General features: G+C 57.2%; 1 long non-coding RNA gene across 2 annotated transcripts in view; it reads right to left on the minus strand.

Moving 5' to 3' along the window:
- The window catches only part of LOC140630043 (uncharacterized), a 42,922-nt gene extending 25,397 nt beyond the window's left edge, over positions 1 to 17,525 (minus strand). For both annotated transcript variants that reach the window (XR_012027845.1, XR_012027844.1), the window contains exon 1: positions 17,406 to 17,525. This is a non-coding gene — a long non-coding RNA (uncharacterized lncRNA). The remainder of the gene's footprint in view (positions 1 to 17,405) is intronic.
- Positions 17,526 to 17,851: the final 326 nt, after the last annotated feature.

Raw genomic sequence — 17,851 nt, forward strand, 5'->3', positions numbered from 1 at the left:
ACTATTACATTCATTTTGGAGGTGAGAAGACAGGAGCTAAAGATCATCTGAGTCTAGAAATTATAGGAATGACCTCTGGCCACAGATTCCGCTCCTTCCCACCCTGGCACCTGACTTGGACCGTTCACCTCCTGGACCCCTGGTGCCCTCACCAGTCCAACAGGTAATGAAGACATGACCCTGTCCAGGTCTGTAAGCACCAGGCGAGTGGGGCACCCAAAGCCAGCAGGTACAGATTGCTCCGTGGCAGAAACAACGCCTTTTCCCATGGGGACGGGAGCTGCGCTGGGGGCACACCTGACCTGAGCGGTCCCATCTGGGGGGGCCTGACTGCCCATTGCCCCTATGATCCAGCCGCACTGGCAGCCAGGCCCCCAGCTCCTCTGGCACCCGGTTCATCTGAGTAGATCAGCACTAGCTCTTGGAGCTGGACGCTGGAAAGGATCTTTCCTTTCCCTACAGCGGATCTTCAGACTTTAGAAATTCACAGGCCAGGGACGCCTGGGTGGCTCAGCATTTGAGCCTCTGCCTTTGGCTCAGGGTGTGATTCTGGGGTCCTGGGATCAAGTCCCACATCAGGCTCCCTGCATGGAGCCTGCTTCTCCCTCTGCCTATGTCTCTGCCTCTCTCTCTCTCTCTCTCTCTTTCTCTCTGTCTCTCATGAATAAATAAAATCTTAAAAAAAAAAATTCAGAGACCAGAGAACTGTCAGCAACTACTCTGGGGTTACGTGGGCCTGACCTGTTCCTGTTTTTCCAGATACTGACTCTTTAAACTACAGGTTAATCACCTTGGTGTTTCCTAATAATGCATTTTAAATCACAAATGTTAGGAAGACATACTCCAAAGGACAGTTTTTTAATAAGAAACTAATTCAATTTCATGAAATCCTCAACCTTTCTTTTTCTCATTTCGAGACAGATTGATATAAATGTTCACACAGAAAAAAAAATGTTCACACAGAAGCACAGGTCCACAGACCGGGTTTTGGGAACATCTGCTCCCATCCAAATGCTTTCAGCCCACTTTGTTTCACAGAAGAGGAGACAGAGGGTCCTAGTGGTTAAAGGCACAGGCAGGAGCCCCAGTGCTGCTCTAATGCATCGCAAGTGGGCAGTCAAATCTTTCTGCTTAAGAAACCACGAAAACTCCCATGACGGAGAAGAGGCTTGGGTTTCAAAATACGCTAAAAATACCAAAGCAGAATAAAGTCAGTTTCTCTGTCTAAAAATAGGTCCCATGTTAGAGTCAACTGCACAAAAGGAGTCATCATGCTGTCTCATTCTAACTGTAGCATCTAAAATGCTTCGGCTCTGATTCTAAAGTGCTCACTCGAAGCAACAGAGGCAAGTAGCTCTGTGTCCACCCCACGTTAGATGGTCAGTAATGTAGTGTCTGGGGAACACTCATTTAAATAGCAACTCACACTTCTGGGGTGGTCTGAGGTCTGGGGAGGGGTGAGCTGGTCCAGCTTGGGTGCCGCGGGGCTGTGGAGACCAGAGCAGAGCTGGGCACTCTGCGCCGCACTCCTGGGGCCACCTCGGTCCTGTCCTGAGCCTGCAGTCCCCTCCGGGGCCCTGATCAGAACCCCACTGTCTGGGAAGACACAGCCCCTACCACGCTCTTCCCTCTCCCCAGAGACACCTGTCCATGTGCTACCTTCCTGAGAACCCCCCACCCCAGCTCACTTCCTCAAAGCCAGCTCTGCATCCTTCTGCACCTCCCCGTCAAAGGCTCAAAGGAAGGGACCTTCCTCCGTGTCTCCTGTCATGAAGCATCTCCCACCCCCAGGACCATGAGAGCCTCAGGGGTGACGACTGTTCTATCCCCTCCCACCTGGGGCTGGTGCCCACGGACAGTCGGGCCAGCTCCAACAGACCCCAGCAGGGCACAGGTCACCCAGGGACACACCCCAGCCTCCTCTTGTAACATCCACTCTCTTCATGTGCATGATTCAGCGGCATTCAGCAAATCAGCAGTGACGAGCGACACCACCTTGAATTCCATCACGCCCCCAAAGAAACCCTGTTCCCACTGGCGTCACTGTCTTGTCCCCGCGCCCTACCCCCAGTCACCGGTCATCCACTTCCCGGCCACACAGCTTTCCCGCTCTGGACGCTCCGTGCACGTGAAATCAAGCGCCCAGGGCCCCGGCGCCTGGTTCCCTCGCTGCCATGCTCCCAGGTCCGTGCGGCTGCAGAGCGCCAGAGCTTTGTTCCATTTTAAGACTGAGCACTATTCCATCGTGTGGACAAGCCACATTTTGCTGGAGCCCATGCGTGGACAGGCATCTGTCCTGTTTTAAATGTGCTCGTAGGCAGTTGGCAGGGACAGCTCTGAGTCATGAGATCAGTCATGCCTAGGTGTCACCCACCCGAACCCTGGCTCTCCTGGCTCCCTGTCCTTTTCTCTAGGGACGATGTACACAGCCAGGCTGTCTCTCCAGGAAGCAGTGAACTCGTGCAGGGCTTCTGTTGTGTGACGCCCAGCTGGTCTAGCTCCTCTGTGACTCAGGACACCTGATCACAAGACCCAGCCTGCGAGCCCTCGCTGCCCCCACAAAGCCCCCCATGCCTTTCTACCTGCTGTCCCCTCTATCCAGGCACCCTTCCATATCTTCTCCACACCAAACTCCCACCCATTCCTCTGAAGCCTCGTTTGGGGGCCAAGGTGGTTGGTATGTCCACATCCTAACCCCCAGTACCCATTGACTGTAACTCAATCTGCAAAGAGGATCTTTCCAGAGATGATCAGGTCAAGAGGAGGTCATGCTGGTGTAGAGGTGTCCTCAGAAAAGGACAGACACACTGCACTCCGTGGGACAACAGAGGCAGGGCCAGCGGCCTTGAGCCAAGGGATGCTGAGGACAGCCCTCCCCACGGGCACCAGGAAAGGAAAGCCGCGGCCTCCCTGACAGCAGCCTGCCCACACCTGGCTCGCGGCCTTGCAGCCGCCACCACAACCCAGGAGAGGAGAAAACATGGTCCTGTGGCATCTCTCTGCCTGACTGTGTGTCCCTTTCTTACGGCAGCTGCAGGAAACACTCGGGGGGCCCATCACCTCGTACCAGGAGTGACTGCTCTTTATGTGCAGATTTTACCTCCTGCAACAGACACAGGCTCCTCGAAGACAAAACCTGCATTTCCAATCATTACACGGGCAACTGGCACAGTGCACAGCTGCAGGGCGGTGGGGGCGGCTCACTCCACGGATCTAGCACCACACCCAAGGACCGACGCTAGGAGGCTCACAGTCCCAAAAGTTATGGTTCTCCTACACCTGTCCTCAAAGCCACGCTTTTTCAGCACTACTAGTGAAGAGACACTTTTGCCCTCAAAGCTGCTACAGAACGCTGGCCAAACAGGCACATGGAGGCCGCGGCCTTCGCCATCCAAGAAAGCCACATGCACAGACATCGTGCCAGCCGCAGTTCGCAAGAGTCAGGAGCTTGCATGCTTCCAGCTAAAGGATAATTTACGTGGAAGGAAAGGTTGTGCAGGGTAGAGGACCCATCCCTGTGTCTGGGGGACCCAGGGAGGAAGGAGGCTCCGGGTTGGGTCAGACGGGCAGAGTCTGGAGCCCGTCTGGATGGACACTTGCCATGTGGAGCCAGAGCCACCGGGATGGGAAGCCCATCCGGAAAGGGGCAGACCTCCACTGCACTCAGAGCGCTCTCTCCCCCTGTCCCTCCCTGGGGTGGATGGGCTGGGAGGGCTTCTTGGGCCCATCTGAAGAGGTGACAGGCAGTTCTGCTCAATGAGAAGCTGTCTCCAGGGGCCTCTGCTCAGGATGGTCTGGACACTCGCCCGCTGAGGGACAAAGTTCTCCATCCCTTGCTGGCGGCCTCAGCACAGATACAATGTTGACAACCCTCCAGCAAGGAGATGAACCAGGATCCAAGTGGGTCACCGGGGGCCCCTGGCTAGACCAGACGATGTCCCTGTGGGAGTTTCCTGTGGCCTCGCCCCCGCCCCACCCCATCCAGGTCAGGCCTTGGCCTGACTGACACGGTACCCAGCATCCCTCTCCTGCCACCAGACAGGCTCCACTAGGACAGGTGTGTGTGTTTCCCCTCATGGCAGGGTTCACGTGTGGGAGTCAGTGAGTGAGTGAAGGACTCCCACTCTCGGCTGGGCCTCTCCCCTCTGCTCTGTCTCCAGCTCCTTCTCCTGTGCCTGTCACCTCCGTCCGTCCGTCTGTCCGTCTGTCCATCCATAAAACCTTTCCATCTTCCCAAACTCCATCCCATGAAACACTGACTCCCCAGCCCCAGATCCCCCATCTATTCCTGGCTCCGTGGGTCTGACTCCCCAGGGAACCCATGTACATGGGATCCTGCAGGGTCAGTCCCCCGTGACGGGTTGACCTCATAAAGCATGGTTCCCCCCAGGCCCACCCATGGCATGCTGTGGCAGGCATCATGGTGTCCTTCCTTCTCAAGGTTGAGTCATATTCCAATGTGTGGATGGGCCATGCTTTGCTTTTGGGTTCATCCAAACATGGGTGCTGGGGTTGCTTCCACTATGACTGTTGTAATACTGCTGTGAACAAGGGGTGCAAAGAGTTCTCCAGGACTCTGCTTCCAAGTCTCATGGGCATGCACGCAGCCGCGGAACTGCCAGGTCATGTGGTAATTCTGGTTTTCCGTATTTATGTTTTTTAGGAAATGCCACACTGTTTTCCATGGCAGGGCAAGGAATTCTCAGTTTCTCCACACCCTCACCACACTGGTGTTTTGGACAGTGGCTGTGCTAATGGCTGTGATGCCCCAACGATGGGCAACATAGAACATCTTGTGTGCTCACTGGCCACTTGGACATCATCTTCAGAGAACCGTTTACTCAAGGCCTTCGCCCATATCTGTGTCGGATATCCAGTTTTGCTATTGGGTTTTGTCTGTATTCTGGGTGTTGATCTCCAATTAGCCCCCCGTGGTTTTCTCCCTTTCTGCGGACCACATCCTGGACAGCTCCCCCTGGACCTGAGCAGACACACCTGCTGGGCCCACCAGGCATCTGAGCATAGGCAGACCAAGGGGCTCGCTCGGACAAGCAGGCCTCCTGGACATGAGGTGGCTACCAAAGTGTGCCATCAGACCCCACCTCAAGGCCCCCAGCCCTACCAACACACGCACCGTGGTTGACAAAGCACTTCCACCGAAATCTGCTCCTCTGACCTCACAAGGAGGCCAGGCCTTCATTCTCATCCCTGTTTTATGCCTAAGCTCCCCATTTTTTGGAGCTCATAGCCGCCAGGCTGCTACCAAGCTCTCTGCCTGCAGCATCTTGTTCCAGGGCACATTGGTGAGGCTCTGCCTATAGCCCTATTTACAGGAAAAGCAGCAAAACTCACGTGGCTCAGGTAACTTGTCACCTGGCTCATTAGTGGAGAGCCAGGACAGGGGGTGATTCACATGTCGGCCCCAGCCTGAGCTAACCACGGCACTGCAGGGAGAGAAAGCAAGGCACAGACACACCCAGAGCCACATGAGCACCCACTAAGGGGCCGCTGTTCTTATTCCTCCTGCTAACCACATAGACCATGGGGTGGCCCCGATCAGATGCTGGTCTTAATGTTCACACATGCTGTGGTCAGTGTAGTAGTGGCCCCTAAAACAGAGCCTCATCCCCAGAACCTACAAATGTGATCTTATTTGGAAAAGGGGTCTCTGCAGATGTGACTACAAAAGAGGTCTTGAGACAAGGCAATTATCCTGGACTCTGGGAGGGCCCAACTCCATTCCATGTCATAGGAGGGAGGGCAGAGGAGACTCCACACATATCGCATCAAGTCGGCAGAAAGGACGAGCAGCTCACAGGGCCAGTTTGGACTCTGGCTATGTTAACACTTAGAATTGGAGCTGCCCTGCTGTGGACGGGGCTGTAGCTGAGCCCCCATCCCCTCCCTGCCCTGGCCTCAGAGTCCAGCTTCAGGGACACTTCAGGGCCAGGCAGCTGAGAGGCAGGCAGGGGTGGCTGCCCTTTATGGGCTCCAGCAGGACCAGGAACCCTGTCTACCGTCCAGGGTTACAGAACCCACAGCGGATGCCTCCCCATTGCTGTGGACACACAACACTGCCAGCAAGCCGAGGGGGACCCCTGGGAAGCATCCTGGACTCAGTGCGGCCTTGCTGTGAAGGATGCCATCCATGAGCATCAGGACAGCCAGGCCTGGACCATGACCTGTGTACAACCTGGGCCAGTCCCCTCCTCGCCTGGGACCCCAGTTTCCCAGCTGTGAGACGAGAGCTCTGTTCTTCTTAGCCGGCAGGCAGGGACGAGGGCCCTGGGCTGCTGGCCGTGAGTCCTACTGGCGTGGTGGCCGCAGATGCAGCTGGGCTGTGTTCAAGAGACACCTGATGAGTATTTCGAGCCCAGGGCAGCTCTCCTTATGCCTCACGGACATTCTTGTTCAGCAACCATGTGGGGAGGTACTCACAGTTGACCTTTCAAAGATTCAGAATCTGAAGAGTGGAGAAGGCCAGGAAAGCTAGGATGTGCGGAGGTTGGAGAATTCAGAGCTGCAGGCCCTGCTGGGGAAGTTGATTTGGCCATGTTGCTCTGTGACCTTCTACTCCTGCCATCGGCAAAGCAGCGGCCTCCCTGCCTCCAGGTCACTGGGAGGGACACACAAGCTCATTGGCTGGACCGGGTTTATGCTGGGAGACACTAACCCCCTGATGAGGTAGTGCTGTGCACCCAGAGCTGAGGTCAGAAGGACCCACCAAGCTGACTTCTGCAGGGCTCGGAGCCGTAGGTGACCACACCTAGTACGGGAGGGGCTGCCACAGCAGGACTTCATGCATAATGGCCCTCTGCTCTTCCTCTTTCAGACTGAAACTCATACAAGATTGCCTATCACAAAGTGAACGGTGCCATGCAACCGCCACCTCTAGTGAGTCCAGAACATTCTCAGCTCCCCACAAGGAGACCCTATGCCCATTAACCCTCACTCCCGTTCCCTTCCCACAACTGCCAGCCTGCTTGGCGTCTCTGGGTGTCTTTTCTGGACATTTCCTATAGATGGCATCATGTGCCACGTGGCCCTTCTTGATGGCTTCACATGTCATTCGCCAGCATGTCATTCGCCCCGTGTGATCACGTGTGTCCGTGCTTCGTTCCTCTTTTCAGCTCTGCAGCATTGCGCCGTGTGGCATAGCTCGCTCCGCGTTCTGCATCTACTGTCTGCGGACGGACGCTGGGGCTGAGTCCCATTCTGACGCCTACGGACGGTGCACATGAACACCTGGGCACAAGCACCTCTTTGTGATACTGGCTTTCGGGTCTCTGGGGGGCCAGCCAGGAGGGGAGTGGCGGGGTCACGGGGCAGTTCTGTTTCACTTTCCCAGGAAGTCTGTACTCACTTGTACTGCACGTTTCACTCAAGCAAACAAGCGCACGGCTCACAGGAAAGGAGACGAGGAAGTCGCAGGGTCACTCCTGGGGCGGCCCCAGGCATGACACTCAGCACCTCATCCTCCTGCTTTGCAACCAATGGTAAATGCTGTACACTCTGGGTGACTTCCCATTTTGTCACTACAAAAACATTTTTTAAAAATTCGAGGGGCACCAGGGTGGAGCAGCATCTGCCTTCAGCTCAGGTCATGATTCCGGGGTCCTGGGATCCAACCCACATCGGGCTCTCTGCTCCGTGGGGCATCCGCTTCTCTACTTCCCTCTGCCCCTACTGTCGCTCACACTTGCTGTGCTCTCTCTCTCTCTCTCTCTCTCTCTCTCTCTGTCAAATGCATAGATAAAATCTTAAAAACAACAACAACAAAAAGAACTTAAGACTGGAAACCACTGGTATTTGTCACTGCCCCGTGTAGGCCGGTCTCAGGGGAAGCCGCGTTTCCTTCCCCGTGCACTCGGAGCCCTGAACGCAGCCTGGGTTGCAGCCACTTTGCCCCCACAGGACAAAGGTCAGCTTGTGGAAAAGACAAGGCGGCTGTTCCCGATGTCACAGACCTTGAGGGTTCTGTGGGCCACACTTTGAGAACTGCTAGATTAAACACTTCCTGGCCCCCACCCCTGACCCCCAGGTCATAGGATGAGCCCTGTTCTGCCAAAAAAGGAACTGGACGCTGAGTGATGTTCATGCGGTATGTGCAGAGCCTGAGCCTCATGTCTCACATGCCCAGGGGATCCTGGAGTCCTGCCCTTCCAGTCTCTGCGACAGGAATCTGGGAAGACTACCCACCTTGCACAGGGCCAGGCAAGGGGCATCTCTGCAGCCCCCAGTCACACGAGTCCAGTCCTTCATCCTGACCCCCCACACCTCTACTAGGGCCTCCCTTCCAGGTCACCTCTTTAGGGCTGGGGTCCCCCATGTAGGAAGTGGCCTCCACTGGCCCAGGCCACTGAGCCAGGTCCCAATGACCCCCTCCCCACCAATGTGAGTCCTGGACTGCCTTCTCTCATCCTCAGACTGCCAAGAAGGCCGTCCAAGTAGAAAATGAGGGATGGGGCTCAGATAGGTGCTCTGGCTACCCAGCCACTCCAGCCCCTAGAGTGACTCTAACCCCACTTCCCCCACTTCTCCCCAGCCTCTGTCCCCCCAGGCTCTACTTTGGGGAGCCACCAGTGGGAGGGATCAAAAGAGGGCTGGGGGTTCACATCACCACAGGCACCAGTCCTTCTTGGGCTAAGAGTGGCACATCAACCCCAGGCTCCAGAGTCCCTTAGCAGCACGTGCTGCTCAACCACAGGACAAGTTGAAGTCTGGCCAAGTCCCCAGGCCCTCCTCCACAGACGACTAAGGCAACTTCCCACCCCCCAGACAATTCCTGTGGACTCACCAAATCTCTCTGTGTAAGCCAGACGGAGTCAGAGGCCTCATGGAGGCAACCTTGCTCTTCTGATAAAGCACAGGGAACTCCATGCCCAGGCTGGGTGGAGTGCACCTGCCTAGAGCCAACCCCTCCTCCTAGCGCTCCATCACTCATCCCTGCCCAGCCGCTCCCGCAGCCCACTGGTGTGGTCTGGACCAGAGTCAGCACCTAGTACTTGCAGGGAGGAGGAAGGAAAGGTCACCTCCGCTCATAACAAAGCAGACAGTGGGTACAGTGTGACAGGAGCCTTCAGAAAATGCACCGCCTCCAATGAGCAGCGGCACGCACCAGGGCACACTGGGTAGCAGAGTATTCTGAAGCTATTTGGGCTCGGCAGGAGACAGAGTCAATGTGTTCCCCCGTGGGAGGTGGGGAGGGTGCTGTGGGCAGGTGCAGATGGCCTGACAATATTCCAGAACCCAGCGGGGAAGCCTGTGTCCTGCCTAATCCCAGCCCACCCCTGCGGTGGTTACCTGGCTTCTAGGACAGCATGGGGTGATCTACAGGTGAGCAGATTTAGAAGCAAATCAGGTGCTATGTACATGTGTTTGCATGTCATTAATCAGTCTCCTGGAGGAAGGTTCTATGCTGTGTTCTCCTCTGTGATTTAATTCGTGGAATCTCAGGCCCTCCAGGACCAGCTCTGTTCACAATGCAGGGCAGTGCAAAGACCCCAAGGCCTTGCTGAGGGCAGGTCCCCACCTCGAGGGCTCTGACCCAGGCCGCTGACCCGACCCCACCTGGAGCAGTGAGCCTGTCTCCACCCCTCACCAGAGCCCCCAAGGAAAGGGGCCTCCCGGTGCTCACCCAACCACACACACTGCCCAGGGTGAGACCCAGACCCAGCGTTAGGGGACATCCGTGCCACCAGCACTAGAGACAAGGATTCAAAGGCACGAGCAAACTGGTCACTACCCCCGGGCAGTTTCAGTCTCCAACGAGAGAGCCGCCACAAAAGCCCACAACAGAGCACAGGTGAAAAGTCCCGGGGCCTCAGAAGGGCTGGGAGGAGACGCCACATTAGGCTGGGAGCTGCCCCCAGGCCTTCCTAGAGGAGGTTCCTGGCAAAGGCGGCACAGGCACCACCCTGTGGAGCAACCTCCCCCTCCAAGGGCTGCTTGTGATTCCTCAAAGCAGAGGATGGTCACCCCCCACCACCACCACACAGTGCCTGCTCTCCTGGACCTCCTGCGAAAAGCGCTGAGCATCTGCACAAGGGACATGGAATGGCAGACTGGCGTCTTACCTCCACTAGGGCCCCACTGTGCTCCTCGGGGACTTCAGGCTGCTCTAAACGCCAACGGCTCCGCACATCCCAGGACCACCAAACACTGTCCTGAAAACGCCCAAGATGCGGGGGCAGGCGGACAATGGAGCTTGAGAGGAAAGGGCTGCGGTGCCTGCTGGGGGCCTGGGCTACTGAGTGGACACATGAGGCCCACCTGCCAGCCCCACTGACCAGGAGGAGGGGTGAGAGAAAGGGCCACATGGGTCCCCCCGCACTGACCCCCTGAATGCCGCCTGCCTCCAACAGAGGCTGCGGTGCAGACGGGGTAGAGGCTGGTTGCAAAGGTGAGACAGGCCAAGAACGTCTTCAGCTAGATGATGCCAGACACAGAACCAGAAGAACCTTGATTCCACTCAGGCCATTACAATAGGGAAGGCTCCGTGGGGCTGAAGACCTCCCGTCCTGGCAGGTGGTTTTGCCTGGGGCTCATGTGGGGAGGAGCAGACAGGTAATGTGGGGGGAGAGTACAGGTGACAGGGGGTGATGTACAGGTGACAGGGGTGGTGTACAGGTAATGGGGTGGTGTACAGGTGATAGGGTGTTATGTTGGTGACGGGTGGTGTACAGGTGACAGGGGTGATGTACAGGTGATGGGGGTGGTGTACAGGTGACAGGTGAGTGGTGTATAGTCGATGAGGGTGGTGTACAGGTGATGGGGTGGTATGCAGGTGACATATGGGTGGTGTACAGGTGATAGGGTAGTGTAAAGGTAATGGGGTGGTATATTGGTGACAGATGGGTGGTGCACAGGTGATGGGGTGGTGTACAGGTGATGGGATGGTATGTTGGTGATAGATGGGTGGTGTACAGGTGATGGGGTGATGTACAGGTGACAGATGGGTGGTATACAGGTGACAAGGGTGGTGCACAGATGACAGGGGTGGTGTACAGGTGAGGGGGTTAGTCTACAGCTGGGCTTGTCTTGCAGTCAGGGGAATCTGGGTCAGCTAACCAGGAAATGGTCTCCTCGTCTAGGGAGGGAAGCTGGGTCTAGCCTGGCCTGGTGCCAGGTGACCCAGGGGTTCACCTGTGGGCCTCACAGAGCCACAAGGAAGAGCAGACTGGAGTGTCCTGTAAGTCACCAGGGGAAGAAGTTCTCTGCAGTAAACTAGCCCCTGGGGTACTTTGGAAAACGAGAGGTTGGTGAAGGCTTGACAGTCCCTGTTTTCTGGATGCTCCAGCACAGGCGAAGCTCCCCATCATCCTAGGAAGGCACAGAGGGGGCCCAGCTGGGCCAGCCATTTCCGCGAGGGAAGCCCACTGCTGCCCAAGGCCTACACTGTGCCAGAGACCACACAGCCCCTCGCACACCCTCTGTTCTTAGAGCGGGGGGCGTGGGGGGGGGGGGAGGAGGCCAATGCAGCCTCTGCCAGGGTCATGTGGTCATGTGGTCTGCCTGCATGCCCCGGGCCCTGTCCCCTCCCCACACAGGCCACACCCACCAGAGAGCAGAAGCACCGTGCCCCAGGCCTCCCCTGGCTTCACCCCCCGCCCTGTGACTCCTCATCACGGACACTCTGGGTGCAGAGTGGGCCTCTGGGCCTGTTCCCAACACACGCTCACCCTCTGAGGGGGGAGCTGACTGCTGCGCTCACCCTCCTCTGGCGGTCGTCACCAGGACAGTGTGCATCCGAGCTGCAGCAGAATGAATTTCATGCAGAAATCAGAACTCCATACACATCTGCGGATTTCGCAGCCAGCTGTGACCACTGGTCACGCCTTCACACATCAAAGCTTTTCCACTGTTTTAGCCACTTGGGGTGGGGAACTGACCCCGGGCATCGCACACAGTCCGGTTGCACAACAGTCCAGTTGCTCGAATGGGGCCTTGTCTATTAGTGGGTGCTGGCACAGCTTCAGGGGTGGGGGGCCCAGCCGCCAGCCCACCCCATCACCCCCTCCCTGCGTGCTTCTTAACGCAGAGTTGGTTGTCCCAGTTTTCTGCTTCATGGAAGCTGTGGCTTATCACAGCTGCCACGGAGCAGCTCCTCATCCATCTGTCACAGACACCCAGGACTGGAAGCCCCCGCTACACTCTGTTTCCGACACAGTCCCCAGGAGACCCCTGGCGATTGCTGTCCTGGTCCACGCATGAGAACCAGCAAATAGAAGCCGGGATGAGTGAGGGCCTCCACTTGAGAGAAGTAGCAACAGGAACGAGGAGGGGCTGGTGCGCATGAGCTCCAGAGACCCCTGAGAGCTGTGTGCAAAATAAAGGCAGGAGCAGGGGACTCACTCCTGGGCATCACTTTTCGTTGGCAGAGGGGTGGTAGGCGGGCTGCATGAATTATTTCCTATGTCCTGGGTAAGGGACACTGGCACAGCCTCCCTATCAGTAAGATGTTCCCATGGAAAAAACTGACTCAGGACTGGCCTCAGAGCATTTAGGACGTTCCTCAACCTTGACAAGCTGGAGGAGGTGCTAACATCCAGATGCCTTTGCCCTCTGAGTTGGGTCACAAGGTCACAGGTATGGGTGCCTGTTGTCTGTCAAGGCCTCACCATCCTATCCCCTCCTCCCCTTCCGACCTCTGGGTTTAGTCCAGCTAGAGACACATCTCCTCACAATCAACTCCATGGAAAAGCTGCTTTTAATGGACACCACAGAGGCCAGGAGGAAAGCAATCTCGAAAGGAGTAGGGATAGGGTGGGGGGTGCAGCGGCTCACCCACAGGAGGCCAGGGGCTGCCTGCCTGGAGGCATCCAGGCCTCATGCACACGTCAGGGACAATGGGAGTCCCACTCAGGCTGTTGCTGGGGTGAGAGCAGCAGGCTGGGCCTAGTACCCAGAGCCTCCCATCATCAAGTACCACCAGAGGGAGGTGGTCCTGCCTCCTCCATGGCTCCCTGCTCACCCCGGTCTCCCCAGCTCCTGCTTAGCACATTGACAGTGACAGTGGCATGGCAGTGGAGCAGGGAAGGGGCCACCCTGCTGACCCCTCGAGGGGAAATGTTTTTCAAGCTGGGGCACCAGGGCATCAGGGTGACCTGGGTTCAGGGCTCCCCTGCCCTATGATGTATCGCTGGGTGTCAGCGGTGGAAGCTGGGTATCCTTTCAACGTGGCCCCAGGTAGTGTCAATCTGCATTGGAATACGCCTTCCCCAGGCAGGCTCCACACACAGCTGAGGATAATGTTGACAAGGACTTGAAGCTTGGTGCTTTAATGCCCTCAGGGCTTTCCCCTGGAAAAGATGCTTAACACAGTGATGACGGGTAGGAGGTCGTAAGGTCATACCTTGAAGCCTTTGACACTCTGTGCGCCTGACTCTGCCTCTCTCTGTCTCTGTCTCTAGCTCTGTCTCTCTCTGTGTTTCTGTCTCTGCCTCTATCTCTCTCTCTCCATCTCTGTATCTCTGGCTCTCTCTGTATCTCCATCTCTGTCTCTCTTTCTCTGTCTCTTCATCTCTGTCTCTATCTCCATCTGTTTTTTTCTCTGTCTCCATCTCTGTTTCTGTCTCTGTCTCTATCTCTATCTCTATATATCTGAGTGTCACTCTCTCCTCTCATCCATCCGTAGCTCAGTCACAGGTGTCTCCTTCCCTCCATGTGTGCACTTGTCTCAGGCTCCCCACGTGTGGGGCTCCCACTTTCAGAGCCCCGTGGCTGCCCCTGCTTCCCTGAGGTCAAAGCCACAAGCCCCCGGCCATTCATGCTGTTTCCAGCCCAGTGCACAAGGCCTGTGTCTGTCTCCAGGCCTGGCGCTGCTCCCCCTCCCCCTGGGCTTCCAGGCACATGCTTGGCTGCCTCCTGGCCAGCCTCAGACCTGTATTCAACTGTCACCTCCACGAGGCCTCTCTACCTCTCCCTAAGCCCTGTCCCGCATCCTCTGGTCCCCCAACCCCTCAAAGGCCATGTGTGAGCCTGCACCATGGCCCTCAGTCCCAACACCCAGAACCAGGTAGGGACGAGCACCTGCATCCCCTCTCTACCCTGCTCCTCCAAGCCACATCTCTGGGCCTCTCTTCCCACCAGCCCCTCCTCTCCTGCCCTCCAGCTCCCCTCCAGCCACCCCAACCTATCTCCACCTGAGACCTCACCCACCTGCTTCTTGGAAGATGTGGGGCCTCCACTGGCCCCCACAGCTGCCTCTCTGGGGTTCCTGACTCCTACCAGGCCTCGCCACGCTGGCCCCAAGTGGGGTAAGTGGGGCAGCACACTCTGGAACAAGATTCTCCCAATGAGCCTGTAGAGGACTGTGGCTACCAGCTCATGGCCCCACTTGGCCTATCAGGTTCCCCATGTGGTCCTTTCATGGAAGGACTCAATGGCCGTGAAGGTTCAGGGGGCCGGGTGGCCGTGTTGAGGGCATGGAATGTGCTGCCACTAGGGGACCCCATCCCTGGAGGCCCCCAGGCTCACCCATGTCTGCTGCAGGGCCAGGGACCCCAGGGCCCTTTCAAAGACTTTTGGTCTCTGTGAGAACCCCAGAGGTTTTTTAATTACCCACTTCCGAAGGTCATCAAATGAGGCAGCCAGTGACATCACATGACCCTAATGGCCAGGCTTAGACCTATGTCCCCACACAGCCATGGCCATGGGGTCACCCAGCATGGGCAGGAGATGGCAGCCACTGGAGCCCAGAGAGCCACAGCCCACAAGAACCAGGACGGGCCAGTATTTGGATGTCAGAAAGCCTCAATTGTAACTCAATTCTGTGTGGCTCTGGACAAGCTGCCTAGCCCATGGGCCAGCCTCCCCAAGACCATGCAGCTAGGAAGGGGCAGAGGTGGCTTTGAATCCAGCCAGCAGGCTTCAGAGTCCACATGCCTAACCCTGGGCTACACTGCCTCTTGGGGCTAAGATCAGAGCACGCAGGAAACCCCAGAGAATGTCCAATCCAAATGTCCACTTCCCAGGCTGGAAAATGTAAGATTGCCTTGGCATCTCAAGGCAAGTTAGCAGCACAGTTGAGAGACGAGCCCTTCCGACCCCTGCTACCTGGGCCTGGTCTTCCAGGGTCCCACCCCAGCTCCCCTCTCTGGAGAGGGGGACTAGAACCTCAGCTCAGCTGAGGCTTTTTCTATGGATCCCAGCCAGGAAGTCCTGGCTGCATTGCTTTGTGTTGAGGGAGATTCATGCAGGGCAGGGCAGGGCCAGGGAGCACCCATTTCTCCACAGTGAATGCCAGGATGGAGCAGGAGAAGATGTTGATGCCCAGGTACTGCAAGTAGGTGATGCCCAGGCAGCCAGCATGCCCATAGGCCCACTACCCAGGCAAGCTGTCAGAGACATTGGACAGCCCCGTGGCCACTAACACAGTGAGGTCAGCCAGGGCCAGGCTGACCAGGTAGCAGTTGGTGGGGGTGTGCATTGGCCAAGATGCCCATCACGCACACCAGGAGCACCAGGGAAGCTGAGACCATCTTGTACCTGGCCAGGCCTAGGAAAGCCTCTCTGCATGCCAGTGACATGTTGCTGTCCAGCTTGCTCCCGCTGTCCATGCTGGCTGACCAGCTGCTGGAGGGGGCAGGAAGAAGGAGCTCCAGGAGGGGCTCACAGTGGTGGGGTCAGGCCTTTTGCACCTGCAGAGCCCTACAAGCCAGGCCTCCAGGAACACACAGGGACCAGGTGCTTGCCCAGCCAGGGGACAGAATGGCTCCTCTGAGCAACATCAGTTAGCCACTCTGCAAGCCTGTTTCCCAGAGTGTCAATATAGGTGACAACCATACCTCACACAGAAGACGGAGGGCGGGAGTAATCCGGGGAAGTGCATGTCAGGCCCTCAGCCTTGCAAACCCAGAGTACTCAGAAGTCAGCTCCCCTGTGCTGGGAGGAAGCCGCCCATCATCTCAGTCTCAACAAGCTCATCTGTGAGATGGGGAGACCAGATTTCCCTGCTTTGCAGGAACTTAGTGAGTTTCTTAAGAAACACAAGGCCCAGAAAGCTGTGGACCTGGCGTCTGGTTACTATTACAGCTCCAACCTCTCTGAGCCTCAGCATCCCTGTCTGTCAGCAGAGATGACAACAGCAGCTCCCTCCTTGGGTGCTGCAGGGAGCGAGCTAGAGCAACACACCTAGGGGTCACGGAAGGCCCCGTCTGGGTCTCCCAGGAACAGAGCCAGAAGCCAGTGACTGGCTCTTGCCCACAAGCCCCAGGCCATGGCCACGGCAGACCCTTTCTGGAAACGGCCCAGGATCATCCCTCCTCTCCACTGGCAGCCCCACCCTGCCTCCCCACCAGCCAGGCCCACCCACGCTAGGACCTGAAACAGGGGCAGGTGAGAAGCAGGTGAGGTTGAGGCAGACCACACCCAGAGACGGTGGCCAGGCCAGGTTCCTGGCCCACAGCCACCTGGCCTGAGAGGTTAGAAGCCCCCACTGTAGCCCCCATGGGGCAGAGGCCAGGGCACAGAATTAGGGCAGGGCTGGGAGAGAAGTGGTGGGCCCTAGGATGGTGCCCACACACCTGCACACACACAATACAGGCAGCACACACCTGTACATGCAGCCATACACACACCTGTAAGTGCACCTGCGCACACAGGAGGCACACACCTGCCTACAGACACGTTTCCAGGCATTCACACAAAGAGGCAGCCCGTGGCTCCCCCACACATACACCAAGACGCAGACATGCAGACATACAAGCACACATACACATACAAACATTCATGAACCAAACTCCCCTCCATAGCAGACCTAGCACAGGTGGCCGCACACACAGACACACAGACCCTGACACACACACACGCCACACACACTTCTTCATGGACACAAACTTGAAGCATCCCCCCCCCATACCTAAAACACACAGACCCAAATGCACACGTGTGTGTAAATCACAACATATGCTCACTCACATCCCCATCACACAGGTGTGCATACCTTAACTACAGCTACACCATGCACTCTCTTGCAGAAATACCTAGAATACACCCCCACACCTGGACTCATAGATACCTGCACACCCAGACCCACATGAGGCCCCCAGGCCCCTTGCTATCCTGAAAATGAGCCTCCCTTTCGGTTTAGCCAAAATGACAATCAGCCCCGGATCCCAGCACAGCAACTGTGGGTACCCCCCAAGGGCCTCACTTGCCTCCTGCCGCGGAGGCCAGCAGCCCCAGGACTGAACCCACAGTCCTCACAACAGCCCCCCTGCAGCTTGGGGCTTGCCCCATCCCTGCCTCCCCAGCATCTCAGAGGACCCCATCCTCCCAGCTCCATCACCCAGCCCCACCTGCGTGCTAGCCTTTCTGCATAAAACATTCAGGCAGGTGCGAGGCCACCAGTGCTGGCTCCCAGCCCAGCCCCCAGGAGAAACTTGGAAGTTCAGAGAACTTACTCTATGAGGAGCCTAATCGCCTTCCTCCTCCTCCAGAGACTGGCAGAGGGGGAATAAGCCCCGACACCTCAGGCTTTCCGCGGATGGAGGCTGTTCATCCAGCAGGCTGCAGTGCTGTGCGCAAACGCACGGTGTACACTCATGCACACGGCCCTGCCAATTTCTCTCTGCTCCCCCACACCCCTCGCCCGCCCCCTGCAGCACTGACTGCCAACCCTGAGGCTGCTGCTGTGGCTTCCCCAGCAGGAGACCCCTTCTGCCACCCTTGCCTCCCCTCCCAGGCCAGGGGACGGGCTCCCCAGGAGTTCATCAGGCTGAGGAGGACCCCGTTAGCCAGCTGAGCCATTGGCAGTCTAACAGGAGAAGGCAGAAACCCAGAGGGATCCCTGGGTGGCACAGCGGTTTAGCGCCTGCCTTTGGCCCAGGGCGCGATCCTCGAGACCCGG

Source organism: Canis lupus, chromosome 3 (assembly GCF_048164855.1).
Source record: "Canis lupus baileyi chromosome 3, mCanLup2.hap1, whole genome shotgun sequence".
Taxonomy (NCBI): Eukaryota; Metazoa; Chordata; class Mammalia; order Carnivora; family Canidae; genus Canis; species Canis lupus.